This window comes from Camellia sinensis, chromosome 6 (assembly GCF_055761805.1).
Source record: "Camellia sinensis isolate YWXY chromosome 6, ASM5576180v1, whole genome shotgun sequence".
Taxonomy (NCBI): Eukaryota; Viridiplantae; Streptophyta; class Magnoliopsida; order Ericales; family Theaceae; genus Camellia; species Camellia sinensis.
Genome location: NC_138966.1, coordinates 196,193,409 through 196,213,219, shown reverse-complemented (window position 1 = coordinate 196,213,219; position 19,811 = coordinate 196,193,409). Strand labels below are relative to the sequence as shown.

Sequence of the window (19,811 nt, the reverse complement as noted above, 5' to 3'; positions counted from 1 at the left end):
CCGGCTGAGTACAGAAACGCCGAATATGACCCGGCTGATTACACATCCAACAAGTAGGCGGTGCCTGAGCACGAGACTGGTCCAGAATCTGGGCTGATGAAGACCCTAACAACTGCCTCCCCACTGAGCATTTGATCGACCCAAAACCCGGCTGGTTAGATGATCCTGGTGGTACGACTACTGGTTGAACTGCTAACCCTGCCCTCTTCCTCTGTGGGCAACCCGAAACCTTGTGGCCCAGAAGACCACATTTGAAACAAACGACATCCCTCTGTTTACTTTCTCCCGAACCCAAATCCGACACTGGAAGGGTGGTTCTAGCCCGACCTCCCTGTTGCGGGTTTAAACCCCTTTGCCTCTTAAAAGGTCTACCAACACCCTGAGTCACGGGAGTTGCCGAGATGGCTCCCTCCCCACTCTGCCCCATTGCTAGCACCGCAACCTCTACATGGGCAGCTGCCTCAACAAGCACACTATATCTTTTATGCCAAGACCCTGCTATCCTTACACGGATGTCGTCACGCAGCTTACTCTCAAACTCAAAACAACGCAAGTCCTCCGTCTCCACCAATTCTGGAGCAAACCTCGACAGATTAGCAAACCACCTTTCGAACCGCACCAAAGGTGTAGTACCTTGGCGTAACTCCACAAACTGTTTCCGCAACTCTTCCCGAGCGGAAGGAGGGAAATCACAACTTCCTCGCCTAGGCATCCTAGTAAAAGTAACAGAGACACGTTAGCACACTCATACACGTGCCGAAGCTAAACACTCACGTCCTAATACATGGACAACTGAAATTCACTCCACGTAAGCACATAAACACATAAGCACTTACGAATTTCATTTCCGGATAATGATAGTCCCGAGGCGTTACTAGAGTTCTTGTTAGAAACAGCATTGATCAAGTGCTTTTCCAACTAGACTCCCAGAAACCCAAGGATCCAATCAACATCCTAGAAACTACGTTCCATACCCACATAGTCACATAAGCATGTTATCAATTTAAACACATAGTATAAGACACTACTACTAAGTCTCTATCAAGCGAGACAAACCCATTGTGATCTTAATCACTTCCCACGTACCCAAAGTATTCGAACCCGGTACGCTCTGATACCAAGTTGTCACGCCCTCAAAATAATAATATTAAACCCATCAATATAAACATACATTTATATACAAAAGATCCACATTCCCTCAAATAATCAGAGTACTTCATTACAAAAGTATTACACGTTAACAATAAAAGTAAATGCCCTGCGGGCTTACAGCTTTCCAAGTTATCACTTGGTTACAAAAGAGAGTATTAACTCGGTTACACATTAAGCCCTTGGCTTGAAATTACATGTAATACATCAAAAGGAAAATAAGGCAACAAAAGTATGTCTTGTCCCTAGCCTCCCAAGCTATGTTCGTAGAGGCGGCATGCTACCTGTACCTGAAAATGATGTTCCCATATAGGGTGAGCCACAGCCCAGCAGAGATATACTAAACCAACTATGAACAATGATTAAAAGATTAGCAACTGATAGGTGGTCGATACTTACACTTCCATTTACATCTTATTTCAATTCCATGACAACCAAACCTATGTTACAATTCACCTTTCATTTCTTATTCAACTTTGAGTTTGAAAACGGGGTTCAGTACTCTGGCCAAAACATTTTGATGAGATTATAGTTCATCACTAGAACATTTTCAAAATTCACGGTGGATACACATTTTGGTGTTGTATCAATAACACATAAACTACTTCCATACTTCACAAACGATGATGATATACATTTTAATGCTATATCAAATCAAACAGACTTTTCAATAGATAAGCATATGAGCTATATCACTACTACAACAGATAAGCATGTGAGCTATATCAACATTCCAATAGATAAGCATATCACACATCAACAGACAAGCATATTAGCTGTATCCACACTTCACTAGACAAGCATATGAGCTGTATCTACACTTCACTAGACAAGCATATGAGCTGTATCTACACTTCACTAGACAAGCATATGAGCTGTATCTACGGAGTTCATCCCCCATCTCCTCCCAATCCTATCCGGTTTAGAGGTACATCCCCCATCTTCCCCTAAACCGCGGAGTACATCCCCCATCTCCTCCTCTACACAATGCATATAAACACAAAGGTTCTATACACAATATAGCGCATGTAAACACAGAATCACATACGCAATCAATCAATACATAAAGTTAATGCATTCTACCAACCGTCTACACATAATGCATATAAACACATTGGTCATATACACAATCACTCAATACATAAAGTTAATGTATTCTATCAACCGTCATACTCTATGACACATCCGATTGATTAGTTTTAGTTTGCCTAATCATCATGCATTGTCTACAACAATCAACACTACCCTCCACCGGTAGCCCAAAGCAATTATTTCTAAGCAGGAAATAAATGCACAAATGGATATTCAATCAACATTTCAATTCGGTGAGTGATAAATAATTTAACTACACCCTTTTTCTCATACATTCCCAATCTCAACAATTCCATTCCATTTCATTTCCTCATTTCTCACAATTAATTATCTCAATTAATCAAACAATGTAATTAGGTCATTTTCCATAATTACCATCCCAACCCTTAGGTCCCATTTTCATCAATGATTCAACATTTATTCCATTTCTCTGTACCAAACATGCTTCCAGGTTTATTATAAATAAAACCCCAACTTTTGTAAAATTACACAAAGGCCCAAACTTTCTCAAAATTACCCAACAACCCCCGACATATCAAAATGCTAAAATTCAAAGACAAAGCTCATAAAGAGGAGTAGGATATCCCTACCTCGAATGATGGGGCTCAACGAAGGAGATGAAGAAACGGAAATGCTCCAAATCCCGAAATTTTCAGATTAAAAGATAGCCCTCTACGATCAACACAACTTTTGTAAAGGCCCAAGGTGAGAAAACAACTCCTACTAGATCAAACCTAAGAGAGAAGTTAGGGTTTTAGAGTGAGGTGCTCTTCAATGGAGGTTTTGAAAAAGTAAGAGAGAGAAAGGAAATCAAAAAGTGATCAAAAAAGTGATTTCACGGACTAATATAAAAACAGGTCCGCTCGAGCGTACAACACCCCGCTCGAGCGTCAGACACAGGTTCACGCTCAAGCGTCCCAAGATCCGCTCGAGCGCCGGATGCACTCTCCCAGAATTTTCTGCAGATGTCCAAAATGCTGAGAGAAGGAAATTCACGCTCGAGCGTCCAAACTGCCGCTCGAGCGGAAAGGCAGCAACAAAATCCCGCTCGAGCGTCAAATCTCCGCTCGAGCGGAGAGACCAAAACCTGGGCAAAAATTCTAAGTTTTAAAACACGACCAACTTATTCCCAACTTGCCCAACACAACCCAAAACTCTAATTAAAAGAGTAGGGGATAGAAATGAGGATAAGACAACAACGAATCTACGGAACCGAGTCCGGATTACAGTTAAACAACAATAGGAAATACTGGGATCGCTATAACCTCCCCCCCTTAAAGAATTTCGTCCTCGAAATTAAGGGTACGCCAAAACACAAGGCCAACAGATTACAGAGCATTCAACAATCGAGTCCCAAGGAAAGAAATTACTTTCACAACAAACCTCCAACTCACTCTTACCAAGGAAGAGATTAACCAAGGGAACACATTCTAAACGACAACACCTTAGGTACGCAAGCCTCAACAAATCAAACCTCTCCCGAAACAATTTCAATAACCGACTGGTGCTTCAAGCTAAGTCTCTACTCAACAACACGACCAAAGCAAATCTTTAGAGTAGATAATAAGAAAACATTTTCTTGTTCAAGAGGCATTTCTCAAAGATGTTCAAATTCTCAACGTTAACGTTCCGGAATAAATCTTGCATTTTCTATACGAAAACTCAAAAGCCTTGCAAACATTCTTCACAAATATGGTGTTACCCAAAACGCAGAGTTACCCCCGGTTTATTTGCCAAAAAGATTAATCTAGAATTCTTTAAAACCCTTGAATTAAATCAACTTTTCAACAACGCATTTAGATGGCCCCAAACACTAGGAAAGTTTTTTTTTGTTTTCCATTTCTTTCCAAGATAACACTATCAACAACCATCACTCACATAGTGATGCCACAACCAACACGGAACACAATATTTCTATAATGATAGTTAATAGAAATAACAACAGTACTATCAACACATAAGGTATAAGAAATTCATGATTTTGCAATTTTATCCCGCCTCCCTTTACTTAACCACTTTATAATCATAAACACGGCTTAGAAATACACAAATGATACACATTAAAGTGCTGTATCAATATCAAACCAAACATCATACATACATAATGTATAAAAGCCAATCATTCACAATGATCAATCAATACATATATTAGATGTATTATTTCAACCGTCAGATTCAACGACAAATGTTTGATTAGTTTCAGTTTTCCCAAATCAACATACGAAGTCTACAACGAACGAGACTAAACTCAAGGTGACCAATGCCAACCCAAAACCCGATACCGGCAAGCTGACTAATCAACTCAATAAACTCTGTACTCAGTAATCCACACGCTGATGTGCCACTCAAACCACTGACCCCAACCACGGAGTTCTCTACACAAACCACAAATTTTGGAATCTCTCCGGATCTCCCAAAATTGAACCGCATCGACACTGCGTCCAAGGGAATCACCATTTCCCCGCCATGGCTATCTAGCAAGCCTGCTCACTTCCTTGATCGAAGACCGACATGGTCAACCTCAATCACAACAACCCAAACACGAAGGACCACTTTGACCAACGCTATACTCATTACCTTAGAACATGAACTGCTCTTCCTTCAAAGAATGTTGCCAGCGTCCACTCACAACCCAAACCCAACGATTGATAACCAATCACAACACGAACGTTACCCCTATACAACCAATGGGGTCACCACGGACTCGCTAACTAGCAAAGTCCAAAACACGAACCAACATACAGGTACCATTTCCACTAACCCGAGATACAAATCTCACATATCCTTGCCAACACCACGCAACTCTCGCAACCATCACATCTAACCATCACATCAAATCTCCACATCTTACTTGCCACCCATCCCGAGAGTACCCTCCAGAGGCCCAGCCTCCGTGCTAAACCACTAGTCAAAACTACCGCTAGGCAACCATCATGAACCAAACCCCGACACCACTACAGGTCGCCGACAAGGCTTTCAAGGATTCACTCTTCTAACTATCCAGTAGAGTAAAGGTTCTCACTCTCCTTGCCATTAACCCACATCCCTATCTGCAAACACCATACTACTGTGACTCCATCCACGGATCACACCCCAACTACGGACTGTACACCCAATCAACCCTTACGATGGCATCTCCCGATCTAACCAGTGTTAAGGTACAAACCTATCGCATTCGATTAAAATAAAGGAGCCCCAAAACTTAGGAAATACCCAAATACTACTGCCCGAGATATAGCACCAACTGCTTACAATACAACACTCCCCGACACAACAATCACGACCTTATATAGGGACTAACATCCCCTCACTTAAAACGGCCAATCAGTACACCTGTAGTCTCGGCAACGCTACTTACCACGAAGGTACAAGTCTCACCTTAACAAAATTATACGATATGCCCCCGTAGGACACCATATCAAATACGTGCTACATCTAGTACTAATCGCACACTTCACATCCTCTCCAATATTGCCTTGGCTAGGACACGCACCCCTCGGTGGTTCTTTCAAATTTAAAAAAAACATGGTTCCTCAGCCTTCATCTTTCCCAATCAAGTCACACGCCTAATACCAAAAAAAAAATTTTTGTGGTTTTACAACAACTTTATACATTAATAAAACTTCAGAGCTACAACATGCTCCAATTCACCCATTCCAGGGAAATTAACGAACAAGCACATATGTATACATATAGACAAACAAACAGTTTAGATGTTTCAACATTCCCAAAGCACACTGGTTACACAACGGAACCCAATGATCACAAACGATAATTCACCGATTACAAAACGGATTGGCCAAAACGAAACCAACCCCTCGGTATTACCACCACTGCCGTCCCTCGCTGGACTGCCAAAATTGGTCATCTCCAAACACAAGACAACCTATGAGTTTACTAACCACGGACAAGAACTGCCGACGTGCCCCCTCTGTCCACACCTGGAACAACTACGAACTTCCCCAACTGGGGCTTGGGAACTCGACTCCACTGAGGCCCTCGCAATATGGCCTGCTAGTCCCCCAAAACGATACTGTTCCTGCTCAGTCGAATGAAACTGAGCCTGGCTAGGTTGCAAAACCCCTAAAGAAGCCCCCGGCTGAGTACAGAAACGCCGAATATGACCCGGCTGATTACACATCCAACAAGTAGGCGGTGCCTGAGCACGAGACTGGTCCAGAATCTGGGCTGATGAAGACCCTAACAACTGCCTCCCCACTGAGCATTTGATCGACCCAAAACCCGGCTGGTTAGATGATCCTGGTGGTACGACTACTGGTTGAACTGCTAACCCTGCCCTCTTCCTCTGTGGGCAACCCGAAACCTTGTGGCCCAGAAGACCACATTTGAAACAAACGACATCCCTCTGTTTACTTTCTCCCGAACCCAAATCCGACACTGGAAGGGTGGTTCTAGCCCGACCTCCCTGTTGCGGGTTTAAACCCCTTTGCCTCTTAAAAGGTCTACCAACACCCTGAGTCACGGGAGTTGCCGAGATGGCTCCCTCCCCACTCTGCCCCATTGCTAGCACCGCAACCTCTACATGGGCAGCTGCCTCAACAAGCACACTATATCTTTTATGCCAAGACCCTGCTATCCTTACACGGATGTCGTCACGCAGCTTACTCTCAAACTCAAAACAACGCAAGTCCTCCGTCTCCACCAATTCTGGAGCAAACCTCGACAGATTAGCAAACCACCTTTCGAACCGCACCAAAGGTGTAGTACCTTGGCGTAACTCCACAAACTGTTTCCGCAACTCTTCCCGAGCGGAAGGAGGGAAATCACAACTTCCTCGCCTAGGCATCCTAGTAAAAGTAACAGAGACACGTTAGCACACTCATACACGTGCCGAAGCTAAACACTCACGTCCTAATACATGGACAACTGAAATTCACTCCACGTAAGCACATAAACACATAAGCACTTACGAATTTCATTTCCGGATAATGATAGTCCCGAGGCGTTACTAGAGTTCTTGTTAGAAACAGCATTGATCAAGTGCTTTTCCAACTAGACTCCCAGAAACCCAAGAATCCAATCAACATCCTAGAAACTACGTTCCATACCCACATAGTCACATAAGCATGTTATCAATTTAAACACATAGTATAAGACACTACTACTAAGTCTCTATCAAGCGAGACAAACCCATTGTGATCTTAATCACTTCCCACGTACCCAAAGTATTCGAACCCGGTACGCTCTGATACCAAGTTGTCACGCCCTCAAAATAATAATATTAAACCCATCAATATAAACATACATTTATATACAAAAGATCCACATTCCCTCAAATAATCAGAGTACTTCATTACAAAAGTATTACACGTTAACAATAAAAGTAAATGCCCTGCGGGCTTACAGCTTTCCAAGTTATCACTTGGTTACAAAAGAGAGTATTAACTCGGTTACACATTAAGCCCTTGGCTTGAAATTACATGTAATACATCAAAAGGAAAATAAGGCAACAAAAGTATGTCTTGTCCCTAGCCTCCCAAGCTATGTTCGTAGAGGCGGCATGCTACCTGTACCTGAAAATGATGTTCCCATATAGGGTGAGCCACAGCCCAGCAGAGATATACTAAACCAACTATGAACAATGATTAAAAGATTAGCAACTGATAGGTGGTCGATACTTACACCTCCATTTACATCTTATTTCAATTCCATGACAACCAAACCTATGTTACAATTCACCTTTCATTTCTTATTCAACTTTGAGTTTGAAAACGGGGTTCAGTACTCTGGCCAAAACATTTTGATGAGATTATAGTTCATCACTAGAACATTTTCAAAATTCACGGTGGATACACATTTTGGTGTTGTATCAATAACACATAAACTACTTCCATACTTCACAAACGATGATGATATACATTTTAATGCTATATCAAATCAAACAGACTTTTCAATAGATAAGCATATGAGCTATATCACTACTACAACAGATAAGCATGTGAGCTATATCAACATTCCAATAGATAAGCATATCACACATCAACAGACAAGCATATTAGCTGTATCCACACTTCACTAGACAAGCATATGAGCTGTATCTACACTTCACTAGACAAGCATATGAGCTGTATCTACACTTCACTAGACAAGCATATGAGCTGTATCTACGGAGTTCATCCCCCATCTCCTCCCAATCCTATCCGGTTTAGAGGTACATCCCCCATCTTCCCCTAAACCGCGGAGTACATCCCCCATCTCCTCCTCTACACAATGCATATAAACACAAAGGTTCTATACACAATATAGCGCATGTAAACACAGAATCACATACGCAATCAATCAATACATAAAGTTAATGCATTCTACCAACCGTCTACACATAATGCATATAAACACATTGGTCATATACACAATCACTCAATACATAAAGTTAATGTATTCTATCAACCGTCAAACTCTATGACACATCCGATTGATTAGTTTTAGTTTGCCTAATCATCATGCATTGTCTACAACAATCAACACTACCCTCCACCGGTAGCCCAAAGCAATTATTTCTAAGCAGGAAATAAATGCACAAATGGATATTCAATCAACATTTCAATTCGGTGAGTGATAAATAATTTAACTACACCCTTTTTCTCATACATTCCCAATCTCAACAATTCCATTTCATTTCCTCATTTCTCACAATTAATTATCTCAATTAATCAAACAATGTAATTAGGTCATTTTCCATAATTACCATCCCAACCCTTAGGTCCCATTTTCATCAATGATTCAACATTTATTCCATTTCTCTATACCAAACATGCTTCCAGGTTTATTATAAATAAAACCCCAACTTTTGTAAAATTACACAAAGGCCCAAACTTTCTCAAAATTACCCAACAACCCCCGACATATCAAAATGCTAAAATTCAAAGACAAAGCTCATAAAGAGGAGTAGGATATCCCTACCTCGAATGATGGGGCTCAACGAAGGAGATGAAGAAACGGAAATGCTCCAAATCCTGAAATTTTCAGATTAAAAGATAGCCCTCTACGATCAACACAACTTTTGTAAAGGCCCAAGGTGAGAAAACAACTCCTACTAGATCAAACCTAAGAGAGAAGTTAGGGTTTTAGAGTGAGGTGCTCTTCAATGGAGGTTTTGAAAAAGTAAGAGAGAGAAAGGAAATCAAAAAGTGATCAAAAAAGTGATTTCACGGACTGATATAAAAACAGGTCCGCTCGAGCGTACAACACCCCGCTCGAGCGTCAGACACAGGTTCACGCTCGAGCGTCCCAAGATCCGCTCGAGCGCCGGATGCACTCTCCCAGAATTTTCTGCAGATGTCCAAAATGCTGAGAGAAGGAAATTCACGCTCGAGCGTCCAAACTGCCGCTCGAGCGGAAAGGCAGCAACAAAATCCCGCTCGAGCGTCAAATCTCCGCTCGAGCGGAGAGACCAAAACCTGGGCAAAAATTCTAAGTTTTAAAACACGACCAACTTATTCCCAACTTGCCCAACACAACCCAAAACTCTAATTAAAAGAGTAGGGGATAGAAATGAGGATAAGACAACAACGAATCTACGGAACCGAGTCCGGATTACAGTTAAACAACAACAGGAAATACCGGGATCGCTATAGCGGGAGAGCGAGAGCGACAGTGTGAGAGTTGAGCGGAGGGAGATCAAGAGAGAGAGAGTGAGAGAGATCGAGAGCAGAGGGAGATCGAGAGCTGAGGGTGAGAGAGCAGAGGGAGATCGAGAGTTGAGTGTGAGAAGTGTAAAAAACGTGGCTTGGGTGTGTTTTATTGTGTCTGAAAGCGCTATTAGAAATGGCGAGTTTGTAAGTGCACAGTGAAGGCGCTATTCGGAATAGCGTTTTCTTCACAAACCATTTGCAACAGTGAAGGCGCTATTCGAAATAGCGTTTTCTTCACAAACCAAATGAAGCTATTTGCAACACTTAAGGCGCTATTCGGAATAGCGTTTTATTCAGAAAATGAAGCGCTATTTGCAACAGCGTTTTCTTTATCAAACTCGCGAATTGGAATAGCGATTACACTGTTCATCAACTTTCGACCTCCTCACAGTGAAAGCGCGAATGGGAATGGCACTTCAGCTTATTTTGGGAAATTCGTCAGAAGTTGGCCTAGTTTGGGAAATAAAATGCAAAATAGGCTTATTTTGGGAAAAAGCCCGAGCAATTTGGGTGGGTGTGTTTTGACTTTTGGATTTTGTGCATTGGGTAAGGTATGTTTGGCTATTGAATTAGGTGGATAGATTTGGTGTCTCTTGTATTTTAAGCATATATATATAATGGGTTCTTGTTGATGTGTTAAAGACATCAAAATATTAATTTATTTGGGGTTCTATTTATTAGGTTCGTGTGATTGAATTAGTGGAGCTGGGTGTCTGGAGGTAGTGTGGTGGAATATTATTTTAAGCGTTTAAGGTAAGTAACCCTCTATCACTGTTGGTACATTTTTATTCCTATTGAATCGTTTAAAATTATAAATATTTATTCATAGCCTTCATGTGCTCTTAAAATAAAATATGGGTCAAGTATAAAACAGTATTGAATATTATTATGAAAATTATTTGAATATTTTGTGAAACTAGTCTGAAAATTGTACCAAAGGTTTATTCTAAAAATATTGAATATTTTATTTAAAAGTTGTGTATTGTTTTGAATTTTGAACATCACTCTAGTCTGACTACGATTTGGACCCTAGCCAATGGAGGTTATTTATTGGCACAGAACTAGTTTCTTTTGGGGCTTTACCACCAGCCTATGTGTGGTTCTGGGCCTTGTCACGGGCTAAGTGACCGTAGTCACCAAGAGTTGGGTTTTGTGAATTGCATCATTGAACCATCTGAATATTGAACCATCGATTTGGACAACGGAATTTCTTCGAATTGCCTCATTGTCTTTTCAATTAAAATGTATTGCTACACTGCTTATTTTTAGCTATGAAAACATCTTACAGAATAATTGTTCATTTATTGAATGGTAGCAAAAAAATATATTTATTGGTTATCAACTATTTTTTTTTTTTGTATACTTGATTTAGCTAGCAGTGATGGTTGGTTATTTACTGGGCTGTCTAGCTTATCCTTATTTTTTTTTTCAGATTCTGAGGAGTAGAGTTGCGCGGGATTTTTACTTGTGGGAGTGCCGAAAGTAGGACTATAATTTAAGTACTTGAATTATTGTTTAGATAGATAAAACTGTTAATATCAGTCTTATCTATCTAAACATCTATTGCTTATCCTTTTTTTCGCTTCCATGGTTTGTGGCTTTTGAGCACTGTCCTCTGCGGTTGCCTAGTCGATTCAATTTGACCAGCCCATTTATAATTGCTTGTGTTTGACCAAAGAGGATGAGATTTCTTGCTTGAACGGAAAAATGATGCATTAGGCCCTTTTGTAAATATAATCTGTAGTCTTGACTTTTGTCTACAATGTTAACAAATTTGTAGTATGTCAAAACTCATTTTCCCTTCAACTATGTTCCTCTGTACAAAATATACAAAAATTTACAGCACATGTAATTCTGCTTGGATTATTACTTTTTTGTGACAATTAACTTTCAAATGTGATTGTTTCATCTGACAGGTGCGCAATGTCATGATAGAGAACATTGATAAAGTTTTAGAGAGAGGTGACCGCTTGGAGTTGTTTGTTGATAAAACAGCCAGTATGCAAGGAAATACCTTCCGTTTTAGAAAGCAGGCTCACCGTTTCAGAAACACCGTATGGTGGAGAAACATCAAGCTCACGTTCGTTTTATGAGCTAAAACCTCTTTCAGTATATACGCATTCATGATGAATATGTTTTGATGCATCTTTATCTTCTTGAAGTTTTATTTGGAAGGTGGCAGTTCTAATCCACTACTAGATGAATATTACTTATCAGTGGAGACTATTGTTGCTTTGTTGGAATATATGCAAATCAGAAAATGGAAAATCCATCTATTTCCATGGCGAATAAAATAAGGATTTCTTGTTTGGGGGGATGGTGAGGACAATTTGAAGTTGAGCCTAAGAAAATAAGTGGATAAATGAAGAAAATTAAGAACATGATTAGCAACACAAATACAAATGCAGTTGGATTTAAAACAGCTAGCCAATCATAGGGTTGCCTAAGCAACTTGAATAACAACCTAATCATTTATGTTCCTTTGTCTTAATAGTAAATAGAGACAAGTGACCTTTTTAATTATCCTGATGTTTGAGGGGATGGCAGGTTGGATGCTTGGGCATCTGTATACATATGAGCTTTTAAATCAAAATTTGTAATTAGTTCTAGGCTTGGTTCCTACATTCAATCAATCTTGGTTAATCTAATTGTTAGTTAAATTATTCTATTCTGTAATCTTCAAGAATCATAAACTTTCATATTTTGGGTAAGCTTTTTGTTCTTTATTCTTCTGAATGGTAAAAAAGTTCCTTCAATTTAAATGAGGTTGATCCCATATTTACCTAAAACCATCTCACTAGCCTTTTATCTACTTCAATATCTGTAATTTTTTTTTTAATGGAAAAAAAGAAAAAGAAATAGGAGAAATGTCATTCTGGTTCAGTTGATGGCTTGGTTTACATTGGCATCCACAACTAATGAGTTCCTTCTTGTTAACAAATTACATAATTAATTTTCTTGGCTGCCATTATGGTCTCCCATCATGTATGGAAAACAACCTTGTGGGACAGATAGGGGATCTCAGAAGAAATTTATTTTTCAGAGCTTCAAACTTTTTCAGTAAAATGGACATATGGTGAATCTCAGGTTTTGTGTATGATTGTTCTATTTGAAATCCTCCAGCATAAGAAATTTGTTTTGTTTGTTTGATCTTGTGTGCTGCGTCGTACTGTGTTTGTATAAGATACGCACTTTTCTCTCACCTTACTAGTTTTGGAATATATCTATTTGTTCCTTCCATTTTAAAAAATAAATAATAATTTATGTTTACTTCTTACATTATTATATTTAGAATTTCATGCTGCCTTTTCAGTTTTCTCACTTGCGAGAATTTTCATGAATCATTAGAATATAATTCTGCTCTCAAATTTGGCATCAAGGTTGCGGAGTTTAATGTACAAGCAGCTCAACAAGGGATGGTTTACATTGATGAAGTTGATTGTTCTTCCATTTTTTCAGCTTATATTTAAATTTCTATTTAATTGTATGTTTTCCAGTCCCAAAACTTTCTTTCTGTTGGGTATTTCTGCAGGTTGAGAGCTTAAACATAAGCAGAGATGTTTCTGGAGAGGGTGTCCAAGTAAAAATTAGTTTGCAAAACATGATCCTAGGTTATGACTCAAAGAAGCTCAGTAGAAAAGGGTGCAGGATGGTTGGTTGACAGGAATGGCATGTGAAGAAGCACCAAGTAAATGGCGGCATCAGACTGAAAGATAGCTCAAAGCAATTCTCATTGCCTGTGTTACATTAGCACATCTATGTAGCAATGCTTCAGAACAAAGAAACCCAGACAAAGATCAACCCAAAACAATAATAATAATGACTAGAATATTTTGTAATTGAAAAAACAGAGAATTCAATTTGCTTCACTGAATATACATCGCCAGGTTTGAGCCCACTCACATCCACTTCAAAGAACACTTGTAGGGCAAAATTTGTTAGTGTTCCGCCAACAAGAAGTCAAGCCAAGTGCAACTCGCTGATTCACCTCATCCCCAGCCTCCCCAGCAACAGTAAAAAAATGTCTGATTATTAGTTTGCTTCGATTTCTTTGTAAGGAACAAATCTAACTGGTTCAAACCATAAAATGCAATGAACACATGACCCTCTTCCTTCATATTATAGATTGACGGAGAAGCTAAAGCTTCATCAAATATTTTCCCTAGCCACCAAAAATGTTATTTGACCTTTCCCCAAACCATATCTCCCACCTCATGTCCATGTCTCAAAATTTTCAGTTTTCCTTTTTTCAATGCATCAAGCATTTAAATTGCGGTGCCTTCATCCAATGTAGAATCTAAATTGTCATCTAGCTTCTCCATTTCCCTTGATCACCATTGAAGAAATCACAAATTCCATTTCCATTGTGGCCATCAAATGGGCCATCTTAGTTGCACATCTAATTGCCAACTCTATAGATTTGATTATAGAATCCCTACCTTCCTTTTCTTCCCAATTCCTCTGGAATTCATATCATCACAAATCCTAAATTTCTTACACTAAACATTCATTGATTTGATATTTTTGATAAACGAACTATCACATACTATTTTACACTAAACAATTTCTTATGTTAAACAAATTTCCTTCTTTCAATGCATCAAGCATTTCAAGCGTGGTGCCTTCATCCTATGTAAAAACAAAATCAAAATTGATGTCTCCCTCTCTGCCTTCATCTAATGTTATGCATTATAATTGTGAATGTGTTATGTGCATTCATGATGTGTAAGTTGCAATACTAGTTTTAGCAAATAGTAATAAAGTGTGCATGGCTAGTGCATCAAATGTGTGACGTCACTAATTTTTGCATAGTCAAATTTCTATTTAATACTGCACTCTCTCATCTAGTATCACAAAAAGTTTTTGGAAACCATCTCTAGCCCTTCCTATCCATTCCACTGAATACACATTGCCAGGTTCAAGCCCACTCACATCCACTTCAAAGAATACTTGTAGAGCGAAATTTGTTAAGGTTTTGCAACAAGAAGTCAAGACAAGTGCAACTCTCCCATTCACTTCATCCTTAACCTCCCTAATAACAATTAAAAATGTCTGAGTGTTAGCCTACTTCGATTTCTTTGTATAGTGAATATCAAAAGGAACAAGTTTTACTAGTTCCAACCATTCACAAGTGCTATCGCCATAAAATGCAACCAACACATGACCTTCTTCCTTTGTATTATAGGCTGATGAAGAAGCTAAAGTTTCATCAAATATTTTCCTTGGCCATTACAAATGTGACTCAATTTTTTCTCAAACCATATCTCCCACCTATAACCATTCCCCAAATCTTTCTATTTTCTTTCTTTCAATGCATCAAGCATTTCAAGTGTGACACCTTCATCTAACGTACAATCAAAAAAATCCAAATCCAAATTGCCATGTGCCTTTTGCTTCTACATTTCTTTTGATCATCCTTGAAGAAATCACAACGTCCTTTTCCATTGAGGTCATCAAATGTGACACTTTAGTGCTTTTGGCAACAAATCTATCGGTGCCACCAATTGCAACTCCTTAGATTTGATTATAGAATCCAAAAAATCAAAATTTAAATTGACGTCTCCCTCTCTAACTCCTCTATAATATCTTTATCAACCTAGAAAAAATTACAGCTTCTTGTTTCGTTTACAACCATCAAATATGCCATCTTAATGGTTCTATATTAAATGTGTTGCCTTAAATTGCCAACTCCTTAGGTTTGATTATAAAATCCATACATTTCTTTTTCTTACCAAGAAAAAGCATCATATACCCTAAATTCCTTCCATTGAACATTCATTGATTTGACATTTTTGACAACCAAATTACAATGTCTACAAGCATTAACCCTACCATCAAAAGCACTAAGCTTAACTCTATTGTACATGCTCATTTACGTATATGTTGTAACAAATTCTTACTTTCCTCATCCCACTTTGGCTATAAAACTCCCAACCATTAATTCACCTCCTACGAATCCCTTCAAGCTACCATTAATTTACTAATTTGTAGGACACTTCATAAACATAATGGACACATGCACAACATGTTCTATTATTATTAAAAAATAAAATTAACATTAAAAATTAGGCTTGGATATGCTTTGGATAGTTGGGAGACACACATATCCATTGCTTAGACATATATAAAATATATTACAAAGTTTGAACAAAGTTACTTAGGATCCAACGATACAAAAAAACAATATTAATTTATACTTACGAATCCATCCTCCTTTAAACTTTAAAAAATGTTTTTTGTTAGCATGTTTGTGTTGTGTCACATGTCTTTGTCTATGGGAACCTGTTCTGTCAGTGGTGATGTAGACATGGGTGCTTTGGTTGTGCTGCTAACAATACCAATTCAGCCAACCTAGTTGGAATGAATTAGCTCATCGTGATGCTTTTGCACCTCCTCTCTTTATTAATGTTTTGTTCTGTATCTTGTTCTTTACTATTTAATCAATAAAGTTTCTTTTTTGTCGATAAAAAAAAAACAATACCAGTTCAGCCATAACCACTGCTCGCCTGCAGAGGAAGACACATGTCAACATAGGAATATTGTGAACTGTAATTTGGTACATGCACTCGTGCCACAATATTGGATAATTTTAAAGCTTACAATCTAATAAATATAATAATATTTTATAGGATGCTTAGATGTATGTGCGGCACAATGTAATTGCACAAGTAATTATATATATATATATATATTTTTATTTGTGACACAAGCCATTATATATACCATATAGAAGTGACAGAAATTTATTTCTGAGCAATGTTAATATTTTGGAATGTTACGGCAAGATCACTAAAAATGAGAACCGATATTTTTCAAACTATAACACAAGCGATATCCTTAATTGTACACAGATTTGAATTTAATGCATAGCATATTGTGGCCGCGTGCATTCAAGCTATGTTGGTTGTAGCAATAGATCATGCATTGCACGGCATCAAAGTGCAGCGTCATTGATTTTGGCATAGTCAAATTTCTAATTCTATCTAAAAATTCACCTTCACTCCTTGTATTACAACAAGTTTTCAATATTTCTTCTTTCAATGAATCAAGCATTTCAATCAAAGCATCTTCATAGCTTCCTGTCACCAAACTCACCACCATTAAATGTACAATCTTAGTGCTTTTAGCAACAATTCTGTTTCTGCCCCCAGTTACTAAACTTTTTTAATCCCAATTATAGAATTTGTACCTTCCATTTTCTTAGCATTCTTACATTGACATTTTCAACATCTAAATTACCATGTCTGGCAGCACAAAACCTACCATCCCTGGCCCTCAATTTTAACTCTATTATACCTATCGATTGAATGAGTTCTCGACAATCTCTAGTGTTCTTAGACCGATGTCATTTTTTCTTTTAAAGAATCGAAGGAAATGAAAAGCAATGTTCAAAACAAGAACATCAGACAAGGGCTAACGCCTATCAAATTAGCAATCAGTAAACCTCTAATTGATTCAGGAGGATCATCATCCATCACAAGAAGGTGTCTCTAAATTTAAAACCCATCATAAATGTTTACATAATTGACAAAGTTAAAGCGCATTGCATCGTCATTATGCTTCTAAAGAAAAACCCTATACCCTTAATTTTGCCAAATTTTCAAAAACCCACATAACTACTACCAAAATGTAGGCAAACAATTAGTTAGCATTCTCAAATAACTTTTCTTGATTTGGAATCAAATATTGCATTGATTTCTATATCTTAAAACCCAAAAAAATCAATTAAGAAAGCAATCCCAATATGCAAATGAAACAATGAAAGTTCCAAGGATCTCTTAGTTTAAACATGAACTTGCAGAGAGAGAGAGAGAGAGAGAGCACATACCTCCTAACCTGGTTCTTTAATGAAACCACACACATTGCTGCTATGCATTCTGGTTGCTTAAACCATAAGATTTATGTGTTTATATATACATATATTTACATTGAGAGAGAGAGAGAGAGAGAGAGAGAGAGAGAGAGAAGCAATGGAAAGGGACGTGCTCTGCTTTGCTCTGCTTACTACTAATGGGAAGCACAGAGTACACACACGCCACCATAGTATTTTTTATATTTTATTTATATTTCTCTTTTACTTTCTTTTATGTTCATAGTATTTTTTTTTAAATTCATAATTCAATGCACAAAATATGCATTCACAAGGATTGATTTAACTACCAAAACTTATATTATACGATTTTTTATTATTTTTTTATAAAAATAAATTTTTTAAATTTATTTCTAATATTAATTTTTGTTAAAAATTTTAAATATTTGAAAAAAAAAATTGAAATGCAACCAAACAAATTCCAATTATTTATTTGTTTTTTAAATTTTAGGATGAGGCAATTTAAAGAATAATTGGTAGGACAAAAATAGGTTTAAAAAATGAACATATATAGGAGAATTCTATTATACACATTCTATACTATATGCACTATGAGGTACGTTTTTTTTTTTTCTTTAGTTATGACATTATTTTTAGATATTTGATTATGATTTTTTTTATATTTAGTTATGACTTTTTTTTTATATATTTAGTTATGACTCTTTTTTTTTGTAGTTATGACTCAAAAATTATAGAGTTATGCCATTTTTTTCTATAGTTATAAAGTACATATGATACACACCTTTTGAGAGAGTGTGTACCACTATCTTTCCCTACATACATATATATAGACTATCCATATCCATGATATAAGGAAAACTCTATTGACCCAGATGTATATCCCAGAATTTTTTGAGTAAATGATTGTTGGGGATTAAATTTATGTAGTATAGGGTTCATAGGAAACTCTGTTAACCCAAACTTATTCACTCAAAATTTTTTAGATAAATGATTGTGTAGTAGAGATTAATTTTTGGATAAATAAGGGTGGATTTATAATATTACTCGATATGCATATATAGAATAAATCTGAATAATAAAATGACAATTTTGAATGATAAGGGTGAGTGGTACACTGGTAGTATTACTCCCATGACAAAAGCATACACCAAGATACACGTAACTATTTACCTGAATTTAATCCAGAAACAACCCTAATTTTCAATTCAATTAATGATTATTACATAATATAGTAATTTCTCTAGGTTGTTGCTACTTCTTCCTTATGCAGCTCCTCAACTATCTATCTATCACCTTATCATTCCCCTATGTTTTCCCTTCTAATTTCTCCATGCGTTCATTTTTTCAAACAGGTAATGTGCATAATTTCAAGGGAGGGTTAGTGAGTGAGTGAGAGTGTTGGGAAGATTGATAAAGAGAGAATCACTGTGAGAGGAGTGTGAATTCAATTCTGTTTTCCCTTTTATGAATTGGGTTTGTCATTGGTTTGTTAATCAAAGTGGGTTTGTCTATGAATTGATGAAGTTGATGATGGGTCTATTATGTCTGTATATGTGTATGTATGTATATATATATATATAGAGAGAGAGAGAGAGAGATTTTGGAAGGGAGAAGAGAATGGGTGGTGCTCTGTTTCTGTTGCGCAAAGAGGAGTGAAGGAATAGAGCAGAGAGAGAGTTGAGAAGAATAGGCGGGTGGTGGAGCGTTTGGTTGTAGGAATAAGGGGGAATATTTAAGAATAAGAGTAATTTAGGGGTCAAAATTTGCTGACATAACCAATTTCAGTTACTATCTGTAACAGTTAGATGACGGAATATATAGGAATAAGTGTAATTTAGAGGTCAAAATTTGCTGACATAACCAATTTCAGTTGCTATATTAAACCGGATTTCAGTTACTATACCTAACGGTTAGATGACGAGAAAAATCTGTGTATAGAGGGCTGCTAAATCCTATAAAAATAGTAAGTGCTTTTTATTTTTTCTTCTTAAGTTTTGAACGTTTTCAGAAAACACATTTAAAAACTCAACTAAATAAATGTGGTTTTTCAAAAAACTACAAAAACAAAAACACAATCAAACAAGTTC

General features: G+C 37.6%; 1 protein-coding gene across 1 annotated transcript in view; it reads right to left on the bottom strand.

The window, feature by feature from the left end:
• The window catches only part of LOC114313042 (PWWP domain-containing protein 1), a 226,302-nt gene extending 208,510 nt beyond the window's left edge, over window positions 1–17,792 (bottom strand). Inside the window, exon 1 of the mRNA XM_082875815.1 lies at window positions 17,722–17,792. The gene's annotated coding sequence lies outside the window, so the exon portion shown is untranslated. The remainder of the gene's footprint in view (window positions 1–17,721) is intronic.
• Between the last annotated feature and the right edge of the window lie 2,019 nt (window positions 17,793–19,811).